Genomic DNA, 19,502 nt, shown 5'->3' with positions numbered 1-19,502 from the left:
AAAAGAAACATATGCAAATATGATATTGAAATTGATTTAAATAAACTATAAAACTTTACTTTTAGATAACAAGGGAAATTTCAATGTGAGCACAGTATTAGATAATACTAAATACCTTTAATATTGTGCAGTATGGTGAAATGATTGTACTTGTACAAAGCTAGGTCCATATCCTTCCAAGATGCTTATAAAAATGTACAATATAAAGTGATTTAAAGTCAGGGCTTTTATTTAAAAGGCAGAAAAAGAAAGGATGAAGCAGTAAGACACAATTTTCATAATGATTATATGTAAGTATAGACAGTACAGATAAATTATTCTTTCTTTGATGTATATTTGACTTCCTATACGAGTATATGTTGTTTTATTTTTTTCCTAAAAATCTTTAAGCTTGGATATATTATTAAAGGTAACATATTGTTTTTTTCCAGCATAATGCAGGACTACATACCACAGCTATCTTCCTTCTGTAAAGTACTAAACAGACTTTATAAAATAAAATAAAAAATAAAAAAGAGAGAAAACACACTTTGTGATTGCATCAATGACCTGGCATGAAAACAAGGAATCATGAGACCAAAAACTAATTTAAAGCAAGAAAGAAGAGTGGTAAATGGCATTAAACTGGAACTGACTTCTTGTCCTGTGGGCATCATAAAACAAAACCTGAGGAAATTGAGCTTTGTTTTTATAAGTTTATGGGAGTAGCTCAAGGTGTTAATCCTAATAGGAGAACTTCTAAATACAGTGGACACTTACCATAATTATAACTTCAGTGTAAGAATGCACTACACGAAAGGCTGATCTTGCACTAATCCCCCCCCAAAAAAATCTGTCTACCTCAAAATGAAGAGCTAAGTGAAAATAAAAAAAAGCAATCCCTGAGCACTAGTAAGTTAAACCAGATTTTCATAGTTCTTTATTCTGAAATGACTGTGTATTCTTTAATTAAACTATTTATTTATTCTGATCTGTTTTATTGTTTTAAAATTATAAAGTTGCAAATACTGATGTCTAGGAAGTAATTACATACCTCAAGGAAATTCTATGGATAAAGTTTCATGGAAAATAGGCTCACAATAACAATAATGGTACTGCAGGTTACAGGTGATGAGACCTGCTTCCTCACATGTTGAAGTATAACATTAGAAAGGCAGGGATTATTTAAAAAGGAGTAACATAGACTTCTCCTAGGAGGGAGAAGGGGAAAGAGCTGGTACCCTGGTATCCCAAGAGTGAGTTTGTTCTGCCTCTTTAATTCTAAGTTTCCATTGTTCTCATGCTCTCTTCCCTCTTATCTCTCTCCTTTCTGCACACATGACTAGGCCCAGGAGCTGTTCAGGCCAAAAGTTGAGAAGCAAATAGACAGGGGGAGGGGCTCAATGGAGCAGCCTAGGACACATTAATTAACAACTTAAAAAAAATTATTTGTTCTAATCAGTTATACATGACAGCATAATGCTCTTTGATTCATTGTATACAAGTGGAGTACAATTCTTCACTTCTCTGATTGTAAAGGAGAAAATTAATAACCTTTATAACTTCCTGTAGGCAGGAAAAAAATTCCTGGGACAGGTTAACTTAGCAGCAGATTGGAGCAGGGGCAGGTTATCTTGATAAGGGTGGTGGAAGGGCTCTGAAAGCATTTCAATTCCTCAGGGGTGGTCTCTAACTTCCCAGACTCAAATTGGCCTCCTCCATCCCACCTGACACAATTTACCTATCTATCCTGACTGCATGTCTAATTCTGGCTTCAGTATCACAACACACACACACACACACACACACACACACACACACACCAAAACAACAAGAAAAGACCAGTGAGAACACAAAACTAAGTGTTAAAGGTGCCACTTAGATTGGTTGCCCCCGGGAACTGTAATTTCCACTTTGCAGGATTTATTTAGTCATTTCCCACATTGCCCCTGGAGTTAACAAAATGTCTTTCCTTAGTCCATGGGAAACTACCAAGTGTAGTGCTAATGGAGTCATGATAAACATCTATACAATGGGGTTTGTTCACCAGAAATTTTCCTCTTTAGAAAGAAGTTTCTATTTGCCAAAAAGACTTTCTCAGCCTATGGAATGAGAAGAGGCAACATAGATTGAGCTGGTGGAGTGCAGAGATCATAATGTTGCAGTCTTAGCCAGGCACACAGCTGAATGAAACCAAACACAACTTCACTCATGGCACAAGGAACTGAGTCCAGTCATCCCACAGAGACACAAAAGTTAGTAAATCATTATAGGTTCAAAGGAGGTGTAGACAAGATTTTTCTGTATAAAGGACCAGGTTGTAAATATTTTAGGCTATGAATGTCAAACAATTTCTTTGTTTTCCAAGCCTCCTATTCAGTTATAAAACAAAAATAGCCATTGCCAATACAAATACTAATGAACATTACTCTATTCAAATAAAACCCCATTAATGGACACTGAAATTTGAATTTAATACATTTTCCCATCCAAAACCTACTTTTTATAACCCTTTAAAGATAAAATAAATTCTCAGCCAACAGGTGTGACAAAATATGTGTTGGGACTAACTTAGCCTACAGACTATATTTTCTGACTCCTAAATAAGCTACTAAATTTTGTATTAGTTGTTACACATTAATAAAGAACTGAAACAAAACTTGTCACTGGAAGTTGGGTGCTGCTATAAAGAGCTTTTTAACTACAACTCAGACCACAAATTTTTATTCTCATGTCATTTCTATTGGGAATTTTTCCATTTATGTCATATACTTCATTTGTTTATCTACCTTCTTTCCTAGGATACAATCAAAATGTGAATTATGTGCTATTTTTAAGTTGAGAGTACAAAAGAAACACTATTCTTTTATAAAATACTTTTAAATTATAGTTCCATATTCATGTGGAACATTGTATAGAGGAGGAAACATGCTATGTTTAATAAGCCAGGCATAATACTGTCAGTCCATTTGAAAATTCGGCTATTGAAAGCTTGTGATTAGGCCCAATCCACGCTGTCAAATTTCTAGTTTCCAAAGAACTATTATATTCCACATTTTGCTCATGGTAGTTCAATTTTCTGTTGTCAGTACAATGTTTCTTGACTTATTCTACACAGATTCCAGGCTGGACTATATGGAAACTCTGAGAAGATTGCCCAGGATTGATCTACCAGGGAAGTTGACAATCATGTGCCATTTAAACACCATAGAACAGAGAAGCAACTGGAACACACATCATGAGTTCTGCTGGCTCTGAGGTTATTCTGACTTAGTTGTGTAGAATCTAGATTGAGGAAATTCCAGGCAGAGTTATAATCTCTGAAACTGTGCTGTTCCCCAAAGATGAGCATTAATAATTTGGAGGCCAAGAGCTCCCTATACTTCCCTAATTAAGGTGTGAATTAATGATGTGCATAAGTTGTCCTGAAGGGCAGAGCGTACCCAGAGCTTGAACTCAAAGGGGGCCATACAAACCGACATACAATGTCTGATGGTGTAGCTCCTGGATTTCTAGATTAAAAAAAAAAATTGTAGTTGGAGAGGATGCCTTTTTTATTTGTGATGTGGTGCTGAGAATCAAACCCAGTGTCTCACATATGCTAGACAAGCTCTCTGCCACTGAGTCATGCCCCAGTCTGGATTCTAGATTTTACAGGATATGAGGGTACACTTGAAAGGTAAAAGAGACTTTGTCCTCCCACTTTGCCATACCTTACCAAAAGTTAGGAAAATTAATTGTGATATTTTAAAACTTCTTCTGAAGTCCTGGAGTATAACTCAGTGGTAGAGCCCTTGATCAGTAAGAATGAACTTGGATTCAGTTCCTAGGATTGGAAAAACAAACAAACAAACAAAACAATAACAACAACAATAAAACACACACACAAATTAAAAAAACATTTCTAATTGCTAGTCAATTGTCTGATGGAAATTTTCAGTAGATTATAAGAAGCAGTTTCGTGTTTGAAGAATGAAAAACACGTTGCAAACAAGTTTGTTATTGACCTAATTTTTCTGTTAAATATCTTCATGAGATTAGCAACTGCTACATCAAAATAGTGTTCTTTGGGAGGGTGTTTGGAAAATTCATATCACCATCTTGATTCCATAATGTTTATCTTCAGGAGAACACTTTCTTATGAAAGTTTATTCATGTGGTAAAGCCTAAGGGAAATTGTGAAATTAAATATATTGAAATGAACATATCTCCACCTTGGGTAACTTTTCCATTGATCTCCAACAAAGTATTTCAACTCCTCAAAAATATTTATGGTATTTTAAAAATAAACTGAATTAATAGATATTCTGATTTCACTTTAAAACTTTTCCATTATTGAGTGAATTTTCTTAGGATAATTCTACTATGAATCTTAAAGAGTACATATGATGCCTCTGGAAGGACTCTAGATTTCTTTGAGTATGTGGGATCTTGTACAAGTTATTTATCAGGTCAGTTTGTTACAGAAGATAACTTTTAGCCAGTCATAATCTGAAATCTGACATACCAAATACCTATGAATTACTGATGTATACAAATCCACTCCAAATCATGTCACCACTTCTTTGTAGTAAATGATTCATATACTGTCTGAAAGACAGTTACAAGGAGATGGCTTTAAAAAAAAAAAAAAGCAAAATCAACAAGCATTTAGGGAACTGCAGCTGTACCTGGTCTTAGTTTCATAAAACCAACCTCCAGTTAAGGTAATTGGGACATCATGGTGATATCAGTTCAGTATAAATCTCTAGAACCATCTTGGTTTCATTAAATATATTTTAAATTTTAATTTAATTTACATGAGAATTTCACTAGAGTCAGATTTTTTGTTGTTGTTGTTTTTTAGAGACTCAGAATTAGCCCATAGCAAGCAGATAACTTCTTATCTTCTTTTAATAAGCTTTTTATTTTTGTGGGAATAGATTGGGCATTAGATACAGGTTTACCAGCTAAAAACCCAATCTTCACTCTGCAGCCATTGGAGAGAAATTTAATCTTTATGCCTACTAAGAAATTGTTCCAAAACTCTGAGCACTTATTTTAATTCTGATATTAAACTCTGTAAACAAATGTGTAATACAATAGACAAAAAAGGTGTTCATTGGATGCCAAAATTGAGAACAGAATGCCTTGAAGTAATTTAGGTATTCATATTGTCTTAATTTGGTTGCAATCCAAAAAGTAAAAATTTTGAGTACTCAAAAATGTCCTTAGCATTATTATTTCATTGTTTCTAATAATTACCATAGATCTATGCACTCAGCAATTGTCCTTCAATGCTTAAAATAAAATAAAATTTAATTAATAATCCAAATATGTATACTAAATTCAGTGGTCGTTAATGAAGCTGCTAATTACTGACACTTATAAAATGCTTTTAATTATTAATATTGAACTCATGTGATATAATTCTAAGAGAGTTCTATTGTAGCCATTGTCTTTAATGATTTAGATGTATTAAGGACTTAAAAGTATTCCATATTACTTCATGTATTCATGAACTATTTAGAGGAAAATGAAACTTCCTATATTGTTTTGAATAGAACCTGTTCATGTGACGGGAGGAGGACATCATAAAAGAAACCAAAGAAAACATGTAGGTAAATAAAATACAGGAAATCATGTGTTTACCAGATTGAAAACAATCATCATCTTTTGATTGCTCTTGTCACTAGTAAACATGATGATTTTAAAGTATATTACAATTTGAAAACAAACAAACAATTAAAAAACAAACAAACAAAAAAACAAACAGCTATGCTACAAGCTTTACACATACATTTAGATTATCAAGATTATAACATTAGAATTGGATGTTCCTGAGAAAAATGTTGTGGTTTTTTTTTTTTTTTTTTTTGTCTCAAGTCTTCAAAATAGCCATTGGATCTTTGCAGAAATTTTTTTACAGAAAGCCACATAGAAGAAAAATAAAATATAAATATGATCATAGTGGTAGACCAGTAACCCCTATAAGTACTTCATAGGAAAAGAAATATAAGTATAGATAATACCTCCAAATCTGTACTATGTATCTTATTCCTGCCATAACCCCTTCCCTCCTTCCACATGCAAGCTCATTCTGGACTCTATAGTTATCACATTCTCATGCTTCTTTGTTTTATCCAAATTTATTAAACTTTAATCACATCTCTATTTTTAAGCATCCTCGTATTAACTACAAACTTTCTGGCAAGATTTGCTTCAGTATCCTGTACATACACAAAATTAGACTATTTCATCTCCAGTGACATAGACTTTCACATAATTGAGGAACTATAACAATGTTCCAATAATTCTTTCCTACAGGTTATATGTATAATTCCTTTAAGCCAGTTCCCAAACAGATGTCATAAAAAATTACCCAGAGTGCTTGTTACAAATACTATTCTTAGATCTGCGTCCAAGTTAGCTGAATAAAATGAAATAAAATAATAAAAAAAAAAGCAAGATAGGAAAAGTTCATATTTTTTTTGGCCAACTCCCAATTTAATTATAAGTCACTTGTTCTATGATGGGTGGTGAAATTTGCATGGTACTAGGGATATCAGAGATGAAAATTATATTCATTTAGGAAACTAACTTGCCATCTTGTTATCATACACTTAATTTTTCCTATTTTTTTATTCTTCTTCTAACCTCCTTTCCTTTATTTTTATAATACCTAAGACAAAGTTATGCAGATGAAAAATAAATTACTAAAAATGTGAGTGGCAGAGAATATATTAACATGCTAAAATTTTGTAGAATATACTTTTGAAACTTTCCATCTTATTTCAGAGTATACATCAAAAATGTGCCTTCTTGAACAAATGCTGGAGAAAAAAGAAAAGAAGAAAGGCAGGTCTTGTGAGGATGATCTGTGATGTCTTAGATGGAAGGGGTACCAATAGGAAAATCTTGCTCTCGTTTTCATTACCATTCATAGACATAATAGTCCTTGGGACAGATATGCCTAAAATTTATAACAGTATCAGCAATAACATTGTTCATAAAACTTGCATTCCACTCACCAATCCTCTGCCTAATACCTTTCTTCAGAAAGAGTCAAATGAAGCAAGCACACTAAACCAAGAGAGTGTAGCATCTGAGTCCTAAGTCCAGGGAGTGTTGATCAAGGAGAGCTCATGCTTCAAAGGGAATTGGGGGGAAAAATTAAGCAACATAAATAGAGGTAAAAGTTCATTAAATTTATTGACAGGGAAAATTCAGATGCCCAATAAAAGCAGTCTTAATATAGTAAAGAGGAAAATAACTACACTGGAAAGATTGATATGTGCATAGAATATGAAGATAGGTTGAAAGAATTCTGTGTGTACAAGTACTCTTAGGCTTGTCTGATCAAGTGGTGGGAGAGATAATCTTCTTGAATAAAGAACAAGACTTTTGTTTTTGCTTTTTTTAATGTTGTCTATCTTTGTGGAGTAGAGAAAGTGTTTTTCTGCTTCAAGTGCAAGAAGGTTCCAGTATGGTGCTTTAGTAAGTAGAAGAAGGTGTGAAATTGTTACTGCACTGGATAGAGTCTTTAAACTATATGTAGTACAAAGTTGAAATTATTATTTTCTACATTGTTGCCACAGAGAAAAAGACTAATTGGGTTAACATATGGAGCCCTTTCAATGCACTTAAGTAGAAATACAAAATGTTTTAAAACAACAAAATATTTAGCAAGGGAAATTCATGCCTAACATTGTTTTGTAATAATGAAATTCAAATGTTCAAACAAGTAAGCTGACAAGAAACTATAGTGTGGGCAGAAAATAAAATTATTAGTGATATGAGAGTAAAACCATTTCCATAGTAATATGAGTATGATTAGGAAGAGGAGCAAGAAAACTTAAATGGAAGTAGTCAAGTTTCAAGATCTTGGCTGATTTACTGATTGTAATATCAAATTTTGGGTTGGGAGTGAAATTAAAAGTGAAGTACTGAGTCTTTCAAAAATTAAAGAGAGATAAAGTAACTATAGAGAGGAAGAATGTGATAGACTCAAGAAGTCAAGAGAAGAAAGAATGATTTTTCACCTATTTATATTTTGCTTATTTATTCATTGCTTTTATTTTATTATTTGATCATTTATTATTTTACTTATAAGCACTATAAACTGGTACTTGCCTTAATGAAATTGTGAGAAATTAAAGACTCATTACTTAGCTCCATGATTTGAGAGAATTTAAAAGCTACCATTAAAAACTGATATTTTGTATTGATATCAGAGTGAAATGATATTTTCAGAAATGTCAGGATTCAGTTTAAGTGAAAGAATAGAGGGGATTCAATCAGAGAGGAAGTATGCTACAGAGAATCATTTAACAAGATTATTTACTGTCAATTTAATGCAGTGAATTGGCTGCCCAAATGGGAACTACATTTATTACCTATTCTTGCAGTAGGAGAATACCTAAGATGAACTTCCAATATATGAAAGGTGAATGAGAATTTGTCCCATTGTAGGCCTGGTCCAGGTGCATCTGTACTTGCTTCTTCCTGCAGTTTTCACCTTTTATAACTGGATTGAAGATTCCAAGAGGGAAGAACTTGGAATCCATTCACTAGGTAGACAAGGGTTTTGTCAGGTTGAGCTCTTGTCAGACAATGCAGAACAGGGCTCTTTCATGACCTGTTTACTTTGCCAATACTGTTATAAGAACAATTAGGTATTTTCGTCTTTAGGTGAACACAATATGGTTTTGACTAATAAAAATGGAAATAGAGCATTAGGCATATTTAAACACTCAGTTTCTTTAAGCTTGTGGATGGAGGGTAGAGAGATTTGGAATTTTGACAGTATGATCTAAGTATATGCAACTAGGTAAAAAACAACTACAAAAATAAAAAACCAACCAAACAAACCAGTCATTTACATAAACTACTAGTTTTAATTTTATATTTTAAATTTAATTGTGAGTTTAAAATCACAATATGTTTTACTTCTCCCTTTTTGTGCAATAATGGAATTCTTTTTAATGAAAATGAGACTACCATTTGCTGCAGAAGACAAAGTGGACTGTCACAAGAATAAAAGGAAAAATATTTTAAAATATTTAAAAAATGCACACACAAATTTACTCTTACCCATTTGGCACTATTGCCTGAAATATTTTAACTTATAAAACAGGCTTTTGGTCTAAGAATCACAAAATATCCTTTGCAAGTGCCCTATGTGCCTGAGCATTTCACATTGCAAAGTAAGAGTAATTGCCATCAATTTCTTTGCTTTTGGTCTTTTGTGGCAACAGCATAAAAAAAATTTAGGTTCTGATTTTAACTTTTAAATTTTTGAAAATACATTTACTGAAATTTTGTCTTGTTCTCATTTTAAACAAAGAAGGGAATGTCTAAGAGTAATGGATTAAAACAGCTTTCATTCTGAGCCTTAATGCAAGGGAAAAATATGTCTATAAAAGAAGAAAATAGGAGAAACTAAATGAAAGCAAAAGGTTTCCAAACATTCCATGTGTGTTATCCACATTAAAATGTAGATGTTGTTGCTATTATGTTTGGAATATCACCAAATTTAGACCATGCTGACACAAAACAGAAAGAGAATTTATTTACAGAGATTAAAGGATTAGCAATTTTTAATACTTTCTTATCCTCTTCTCTTGTATTATTTTTATTCTTCTTTTTAATAAATTTATTTATTGATCTATTATTCTTATTTTAATATTGTAACCTAATGATTCTTCTGGTGGAACTGGCGAGTATTAAATACAACCCATTTATTTCTGCTTAATAACTTGGCAATGCCTTGGTGTAAACAATTTTTATATTTGTTTGTACACTAACTTTAAGAATTCTAAGCTGAAAATAAGGAAATTTTGAAATACCAAATCCCTAAGTATGCTTTGAAACAACCTTATTAATAATTTGATTATGGAAATTAACCACAAGCAATAAGCATATAAAATATCAGGTAATCATTTATGTGTCTTAAGCTGGGAAATGAATCAGAATTCCCCTTATACAAACTTCTAAAGACGTGCTTTTCTTTAACATGAAATATCTTAAACTTTATTACAAACCGAATATTGAATGCCTTTTAGAAATAAACCCTGGAAAAAAGATGTGCATACCTTTAGAAATAATTAAATTAACCCATATTTTTCAATATTTTCTAATGAAGTTAAGAACAGTATTTAAAAATATGTAGTAAGTAATACCTAAGATGTAGGCATCTGTCAAAATTGCAAAAAGTCATTGACTCTTGCTACTATTTTCAAAATGAGGACTGTCACTTATCTGAAATAAATTATCGTAACTGAAATTGTTTTAGAAATATGGTACTACTAGTTAATACATCTTTAATTAACTAAATATTAGCTACTTAGCTTTTTTATTTCTATCATGTACTAAAATGTTATGATATTTTTGTTGGGTGTAATAAAAATACATTTGGGAAAAATTTATATTAAGTATCAACACCAAACACTATTCAAGGTGCTGGTGTTGGAAAAAGAAAAAAAATGTTTGAAGAAGTTTTGTCATCTTGAACTTCAAATCTTAGTGATGTACATAACAATATACACGTGGATAATTATTAAACTAATATGAAATTAGACAATATAATAAATTTCAGGATGGTAAGTAGGTGGATAAGTGAATGGGTTGGATTTAAAATGTTAAAAATTCTGCAGAACAATATGTGACCAAAAAAAAAAAAAAATAGAGAAGGGGCCACCAATCATGCCTAGAGAAGAATTAACACCTTGGAGAGGAGAAGCTTCAGGAGCAGATCAGGAAACAGCATTAAATGGAAGATACTAAGGGTTCCTTAAGATTAGATATGCTGACAATAGTAATCATCTGATCAGATTGATGTCCAAGAACACGGACAAAAGAAAAAAGTACTTAAAATTGTTTTGATTCTTCTATTAACCATTATCTTAAAAGGTGTACATGGTTTCATAAATAAACAGTTTAATAGTGACCTATTTTCCTTATTTGGATTTTTCCCCACAAAAAATAGGTAGATAAAATAGATTGGAGAATTATTCAGTATGTTTTTTTTTTTTTTCTTCACAAAGGACGAGGACTTCTTTGCTTAATATGAGGCAACAGGTCTTGTCTTCCTTTCCTGCTTTTGCAGTTGTGCAGAAACTCAGTGAACAGCACCAGACCAAAATTTTTCAAGTTACCAGGGCTGCTGCAAAACTGGTAGCCTAATTACCAAAGCGTGCTTCTTCATTCCTTGCCAGAAGCACAGACTTACTGCAGAGGACACGTTAATTATGGGGGAAAGGAAATAATGGGGGAGAAGCATGTCTCGTACTCAGGATGAGACAGATGACGGGGAGGACAGGGAGGCCTAGCTGAGGGCATTCCAGACAGAGAAGAGCTCTGGTGAGGGGTGGGCTCACAGCAGACCCTAATCTTGAAAGTCATTAGAAGCCATCTGAGAAAGTGGGGCATTTAGCCGGTCAAGTTCATCCACTTGGGGTGGGTGGTGCATTAATATCTCCTGGTCCTCCAAGACATCCTCCCCAGCAGCTACCAGATTAGTGAGAGATTTGCTTCGAACACACTGGAAATCCACATGACGACTCTTTCCTTCTTCCTTTTCCCAGGACATCTGTATAAAGGGGAGCTGCACATAATTATAGATAACATCAGACCGACGACCAGGTCTTCTCTTAATTTTTTCTTGTAGGGTACCCTGCAATCCCAATGCGAATGTTTTTCAGGTGCCGTTCCTTCAACACTGTCTTAGCAACATCTCGATTCTCAATATATTTGAAGAATCTGTACAGCTTGGAGCTATAAAGAATTTGGGAATATTCTTCCACCATGGGTGGGGGGTGGTCCTCATCCCAGTCCACAGAATCTTCCAGTCAGCACAACAATGTGGCACTCCCGCTCCCCTTTCTTGGCACAGCCCACCATGATGGGCAGAATCAATTCTTCGAGGTAGTGATCAAACTGCTTGTGAGCACCATCATTAGACAGTTCATGCAGCAAAGCACTCAGATCTTGACATCGAATAGTGTTGAAATCAAAGTTAATACAGAGATAATCGCATGTATCTCTAAGGTCTGGAATAGAGATGCCATCAGGACAATTGATGATACCAGTTTTATAATAATCCAGCACTGTGCGAAATACAGTTGCACTGATTCCTTCAGCAATCTCATACTCTCCCTTCTCATTGGGCCCAGTGAAGTTGTACTCTCTTCCTGGTCCAAACATCCTTCCCAACATGGTATCCGGATAAGCAGTGAAAATTTGTGGATTCACAACAAAACGTGTGCCATCTACAAGAAGGGTCACTTTCTCTGGTGCCTGGGAATGAGGGTTACTGCCAAAGCCCATACTGCTGTTTCCAAATCTTTCTGGAGCAATAAAGGATTCATGGTTCCGTTTATTCCCACTTTGGAAGCAAGAGCCTTTAATGTCTTCATTCCTGGGACCTAGGGGATAAGTAAGATTGTGAAGACCAGGTGAAGCCAGGCTATTTGTTTCTTTTTCCTGAGCTGCATCTGAGGTATCATCCACTAGGCAGCTGGCCTCTGGATGCAACAACCTGTCGCCGTCACTACCACGATGAACATTCATTCTCAGACCCTGTATCCTCAACTGTCTGCTTAACCAGAGAGGAATCTCCTAGCTCCCCGCCGCGCTCCCGCGCTGGGGGCCAGAATCCGCCCGGGAGGCACGCGCAGGCCGCGCCTCCACCAGCTGCCGCCAGGACCGGCAGTCCAGTATGTTGTTTCATTGGATTATTAATATAGTTTTACTTTCTTTTAGAGAAAGTCTAAGGTTTTCGAATTCATTTATTTTGTAATCTGTATAGATAAGAACTAGGTTAGTACTGTGTTCCTTAGAGTGCATTATGTTTTACATAGTGAAAAAAAAAATGCAGCACAAATCATTTTACAGTGGTGCAGAAAATCAACACATGATGGTCAATAGTTGTGACTAACACTTCAGATAGCAATGAGTACCTGAAGCAATATTCATCTAATCCTACCAAATTCTGAGGATTGGATTTATTCCGTTTGTATTCCTGTTACAATTATACCAGACAATTTTTTCAGGGATTAAACCATCTCCACCTTGAATAAATTTTAATGTTGAAAATACCATAATTAAGAGATATAAAAAAATCATAAAGATTCTTTATGAACAAAATTAAATTGAACTGAATCTATTATATAAGAAGACCACATTCATCCCCATGAAGGTACTTATAAGTATGTCATAATTGATATGAATACTCACATAGAAGGAAGAGGTGTGAAAGAATCTAGAATATCCCTTCAATAAAAACTAAAATCAAACTGGGAAAAAAGAAAACAGTAAGACAAAAAATTAAAAGTACACTTAAAAGTCCTATCAGATACAGGGCTCCTGAGACATAATAATCTTCATATAGAGAAAGATTACAGACTTTACTTACAAAGATTAACCATGTGGGGTAATGGTAGCACACAAGTATGCAAAAAATAATCAGTAGTACAATAGTTTTCTACCACCTGAAACTTTCATGTACTTATGTATTTGAATAAAACAACATTTATTATCAAGGACTATGCTAGTTAGAATTTACTAGAATATTTTATAAATGTATAACTCTCTCAGATAAACTAAAAATAATATTTAAATTTAATTACCAAATTTTGATGGATATATTTCATGATTTTTTAAAAAAAATTTGTAAGAAAAGCTTGATTTCTCTAATTTTACTTTTTCATATAACATTGGATTTGATTTCTAAAGTTGCCAAAACAAAGTACCACAACTGCTGTGGCTTAAACAACAGAAATCTCATAGTCTGGGTGATGGAAATTCACCATCAAAGTGTTGGAAGACTTGATCCCTTCTGAGAACTCAGAGGGACAATTAGTCCATGTCTCTCCCCTAGTTTCTGTTTTTTTGGGGTTTTTTTTTTTGGCATGTTTTGCCCTTTTTCAGCTAGCAGAGCATCCCCCCAACCTCTGCCTTCAAGTTTGCCTTGCATTCTACCTGGACATCTCTACATTTCTCCTTTAATAGAGTTTTCACTCAGAGTGGGTTAGATTACACCCTAATGATTTCATTTTAATTACATTACTACTGTAAATCCAACTCTAAATAATATTGATTACCTAGATGGGGGAGTTAGGATTTCAACAAATGAATTGTGGGGAAAAACAAATCAACACATAACAATGTACCTTTTAGCTTTGCAAAATTCATGTTCTTCTCATGCCAAATATATTCATTATAATATTTCTAACGATCTTAACTAATTCTAACAACTCTAAATTTAAATTTTTATGTAAATATCATCTCAATCAGTAGGAGTGATATTTACTATGACTTCTCCTGAGGAAAACTTCTCTTCATCTGTGAAACTGTGAACCAGAAAAATTATCTGATTTCAAAACACAATGGTGGTATACACATAGATTAAGACATTTCCAATCAAATAAATAAATAAACAAATAAGAATTCCAAATCCCAAAGACCAGGAAAATCTAAGTCTTGAGAGAATTCCAGTTTAGATCTAATATATTCTGTCTCTGGGGCTCATCAGGGACACAGCCAGCCCTTTAGAATCTAGATTATGCTCTATATTGTTCATTATTCCTTCGCAGAGGTAGCCCTATTCCAGAGGCCCTGCCTTCTACATTCCATGGAGGTGAATCTGCTTCCTATCTGGATCCATGACTCAATCCTCAAAGTCATATTTCCTTCCATTGTTTGTTCTCAAAGCCATTCTTTCTTCAGTAAATATTTTAACTTTATAATAATATTATAATGCTGAATTTTTTTACAATTTTATTTTTTTATTATAGCTGTACAAAATAGTCTGCTCTTTTGTTACATATTTATACATGCACACAATATAACAATATAATTTGTTCAGTATCCTTCGCCAGCACTTCCTCCTCCTCCCTCTCCTCTCGTTCCACCCTCATTCCCCATCCTCTACTGATCTCCCTTTGATTTTCATGAAATCCCCACCCTCTCCACCTTTCTTTTCCTTTTTTCTCTCTAGCTTCCATATATAAGAGATAACATACAAACTTGATCTTCTGAATTTGGCTCATTTTGAAAGACCAAGTGCTCTCAAGTTTCATTGATTTTCCTTAAAATGACATAATTTAATTTTTCTTTATGGTTGACTAAAACTGCATTGTGTATATATATATATATATATATATATATATATATATATATATATATACCATTTTCTTTATCCATTTATCCTTTGATTGAAACCTAGGCTGTTTCCATGGTTTGGCTATTGAGAATGATGTCGCTATAAACATGGATATGCATGAATCAATATAGTATGACTTTAATTTTTTAGGATAAATAATAAGCAGTAGTTTAGCTGGGTCATATGGTTGTTTCATGCCTAGTCTATTTAGAAACCTATACCATCTCTGTATTTGTCCCTCCAGGTGGAATATTTCTGCCATTACAAAACTATCAAAATCTACTTTATCAGATATACAACTCATAGAGGTTCAATATTTCACACAAGTGGGTTCTATACACATATTTCCTGAATCTCTCTCTCTCTCTCTCTCTCTCTCTCTCTCTCTCTCTCTCTCTCTCGCTCTCTCCCTCTAATCCTGGCTTTCACTCAAATGTTTGGTTGATTGGATTCATGCATGATATACCTAAACTCTTCAGCACATATAAATGTCCAGCTATTCCTTTGGCTCTGTGTCAAGGGTATGGTATCTTAAAGACTGAAGTCTTTTAAATTATTGCTCTGGTTTTCTTTTGGTTTATCAAATTCTTGCTCTTTTCCAATTTACTTCTATCTGATCTTGAGGAGTAAGAAGAATCCACACAGTGCCTTCAATATCTTGCTTAGAATTCTCTTCATGTAAATATCTCCATTCATTACTTACCAGTTCTACTTTCTGTCCAATGCAACACAACTTAAGTTCTCTGCCAATTTATGTTAAGATACACCTTTCCTAACATTAACATTTGAGACCTCATCTGAATCTTTGTCAACATTCGTGTTGGTAGCAACATTCTCTTCATATCAATAAGTGTATTTTCTAAGATGATTGATGTTTTCTCTTGTTTTGGAGCCCTTAACAAAAACATCTTTAAAGTTAATGATCTTTACCTATCCTGTCTTGGAGAAAGATTGAAGCATCTAGGCATTTACAAACCAATCATCTCAAATCTCTTCAAGCTTCTACTTACTTACTTTCCATTTCTAAAACTCCTTCCAGATTTTCAGCTATTTCTTAATAGCAACACTCCATTTTTCAGTGTCAAGTTTTTATTAGTTTCCTAGGGCTGACTTAACAAAGTATTACATATTGATGTTATAAGCAGTATAAATTCAGTATCTTGCAGTTCTGAAGTCTAGAAGTTCAAGGTCAAGATGTGTAATGGGCTGTGGAGAAGAGTCTGTTTCATCCTTCTCTCCTACCTTCTGGCAGTTTGCCGAAAATCTCTGGGATGTCATGGATTAGACAGCATCACTGTAGTATCTGCATTCACCTTTGAATGTTATTTTCCCTGTGTGTATGTCTCTGGCAAAATTTATAGAAATTCATGTAATTCATGTTAGATTATAGTCCTTTTAAGGACCTAATTTTAATCAGATTTGTTTATTTTACTATATTCCAATTTAGTCACATAAACATAACTAAAAGTGAAAGGAGATAAAGTCCTTTTTATGCATATTCATTCTGTTATTTCTATAGTATTAGATATAGTGGCAAAGAGTGCTCAGTAACCAACTGATCTGTTCTTTCATCTTATTCTCAGTCTTCAAATCATGGGTTTTCTCTTACTCTATTGGAAAAAAAAAGTCTTATTCTGCCCCAATATTTACTTACCATTTCTAACTATTTTCTACATATTCATTGCAATTGGATGGTTTAACAAAAATTCTAATATCACATGAAAGAAACAACATGTTCAAACTTTAATTTACCATTCTGAAGCATTGTTATTTTGAATAATGTTTGTTCTTCTAATAGTCTCCTTCTGTGATTTTGATAATTATTTATCTTCCTTTCAATTCACTGTATAAAACCCATATCTTGTCTTTATTTTATTTTTTTTAACCATCTACTCTTTAGCCTTGACATGTCCCCATATAATTTGGACCAAATAAACCTTTTTTTAACAATTGCCTTCTACACCTCAATTTATATTTCGATCTTTAGGATCCAATAACTCAAAAGACTGGCTAGATATCTGTCACAGCACAGACTCCAATCTGTTCTCTGTTAAAAACTCCCTTATAATAAATCTTCCTCCTGACCTCTCTTTTACTACTGATGTTATCCAGTGTGACCTGGAAACCATGGGGATTCTTCCATCATTCTTATTTCATAACTTTTAAACCAGCAAGAAAACTCATCCTTAAGAGAAAGTGAGGCACAAATACGTTAAGAAACAAGAGTTTATTTAGGCTTATCAGAGCGGCAACCTGGAAACACTGGTTCAAGTCAACTGGAATATGTGCTCTAGGGTCCTACAGATTTTGAACATTTTTAAAGGCAAAAAAAAAAAAATGTGAGAGAGGAGAGATTGTTGCAGTCACTTCTCAACAGTTCAAATTAGTGTAGGAAGTATAGCAAGCTGTCTTACAGGAAAGGATTGGGTAATGTAAATATATATGTATATATAAAGAAGTTCTCAGAAAGGGAAGGTGGGAGAAGGACAAAAAAAAGTCATTCCTAGAAAGAAGGGAAGCTTGAGGTGACGCTGGTGGCTATGTACTGGATAGAAATTTCCTAGTAAAATGAAAACAACAGCTCTCAGCACGTAAATTACAGTGTGAAGGGAGTTGTGTGCTTCATTCAGCCTATCCTGAGAAAAGGATATACAACTACATAGTGCCATATGTTTATTGCCAGGCAGATGTGACTGAAGAGTGATCTCTCATGTCCTCTCAGCATAGTATTTGAGGTACTTTGACTTTCTGTATATGTTTGATCTTAATTTTTTTCACAATAGTGATAGATTTTTTCTTCATATAATTGGTTATATCTAAAGTTTGCTGTGGGTCCATTAATAAAATGCTAGCGTAAGTTCCTCTTTATTGGCTTATTTTAGTATTCTTCCTACTTTCATGTTCATGATCTGCTTGCCCCAATCCTTCCTACCAGTACCAACAAATCAATTTAGTCAAAAATTATTAGTCAGTTAAAAATTTGGTATGATTCTACTCAAAAGTGCTACTGTGAAAACATGAATAGTATGATTATAAATTCTGTAAAATCAGAGGTTCTTCCTGGGGATTCGGAGTAAATTTCTTGGTGGATCTGGAAATGGAAAATGAGTAGGAGTTCAGTTGGTGGATGAACACTTCTGAAGCACTGGAAAACTGAAGTAAAACTGTATTACGGCATCTAAGCATGCAGAAACTTATTGATTGGCAGGTGGTTATCAATGCTAGAAAGAGAACAAAGCCTAAATTGGAAAATGCCTGAAAATGTTGGAAAGTTGGATGAAAAGGTATTTTATAACTCAGGGTGATAAGTATAATAAAGAATTAGTTTAATAAAATTAACTCAATGCATTCCAAAAGGACACTTTTCAGTTTGAACTCAGACATACAACAAGGTGGAAAGCCATTGACTTATTTTTACAAAAATAAGTAGAAGTAAGATCAATAGGGGGAGTTAGGAAGGGAGAGAAAGAGTAAACCCTGGGGGAAAAAATGGATCAAATTATGTTCTATCATGCACAATTGTAGCAAAATGAAGCCCATTACTCTATATGACTATAATTCACTAATAAAAGCATTAAAAAAGAAAATTCATAAATGAAAATTAAATTTTTAGATCTATCAAACAAGTGAGGTCACCATTTCTTCAGGAGCTGGAAAGCTAAACACATTCAAACAAACACAGCAGAAATCTTCTTTGAAACTGAGGCTGCATGAGTCATGATACTGACTGGATTACACTTATTCATATGAACTGGAGGAGTCTGATTAGATCAGCATGAGAATGAGAAGTCCCTCAGGGCTATAGATGTTAAAGACCCATATTTTATAGAATTTATTCCAAGGAACCTCAACATGTTTTAAAGGTGAAGATGAGAAAAACCTTGTGGGTATGAAGCAGAGAAGGAGATTAGTCATTGTGACATACACTTAGAGTATTCACCATAACAAAATCATACACTCTAAGGTACAATGTCTTACCAGAACATTATACTTATGATGGGTAATAGGCTTTTTTAACTCTATGTCTAGCTCACCTTCTTGTCTTTCCATGGGGAAAGTAAACAGAGTCAAGGTATGAAGGATGTTATGGTTTGAATGTGAATTGTTCTCTCAAAAGCTCATGTGTGAGACAATGCAAGAAGGTTTAGAGGTGAGAAGTGATTGGGTTAGGAAAATGTTAATCCAATCAGTGAATTAATCCCCTGATAGGGATTAACTGAGTTGTAATTACAGCCAGAGAGGGTGTGACTAGAAGAGTTAGGTCCCTGGGGGTGTGCCTTTGAGTATATATTCTGTATCTTGTGAGTGAAGTCTTTCTTTCCTTCTGATGATCACATAAGCTGTTTCCCTCCAACACACTCTTCCACCACCATGTCCTGCC

At 33.9% G+C, this 19,502-nt stretch overlaps 1 pseudogene; it reads right to left on the bottom strand.

Annotated features, from left to right (window-relative positions):
- Positions 1 to 11,000: 11,000 nt before the first annotated feature.
- LOC124081262 (BTB/POZ domain-containing protein KCTD20-like) lies at positions 11,001 to 12,575 on the bottom strand (annotated as a pseudogene).
- Positions 12,576 to 19,502: the final 6,927 nt, after the last annotated feature.

Source organism: Marmota monax, unplaced genomic scaffold, assembly GCF_021218885.2.
Source record: "Marmota monax isolate L192 unplaced genomic scaffold, Marmota_monax_Labrador192_F-V1.1 WCK01_AAM20220418_F8-fsc00325, whole genome shotgun sequence".
NCBI lineage: Eukaryota > Metazoa > Chordata > Mammalia > Rodentia > Sciuridae > Marmota > Marmota monax.
This window is presented reverse-complemented; position numbering and strand designations above follow the sequence as displayed.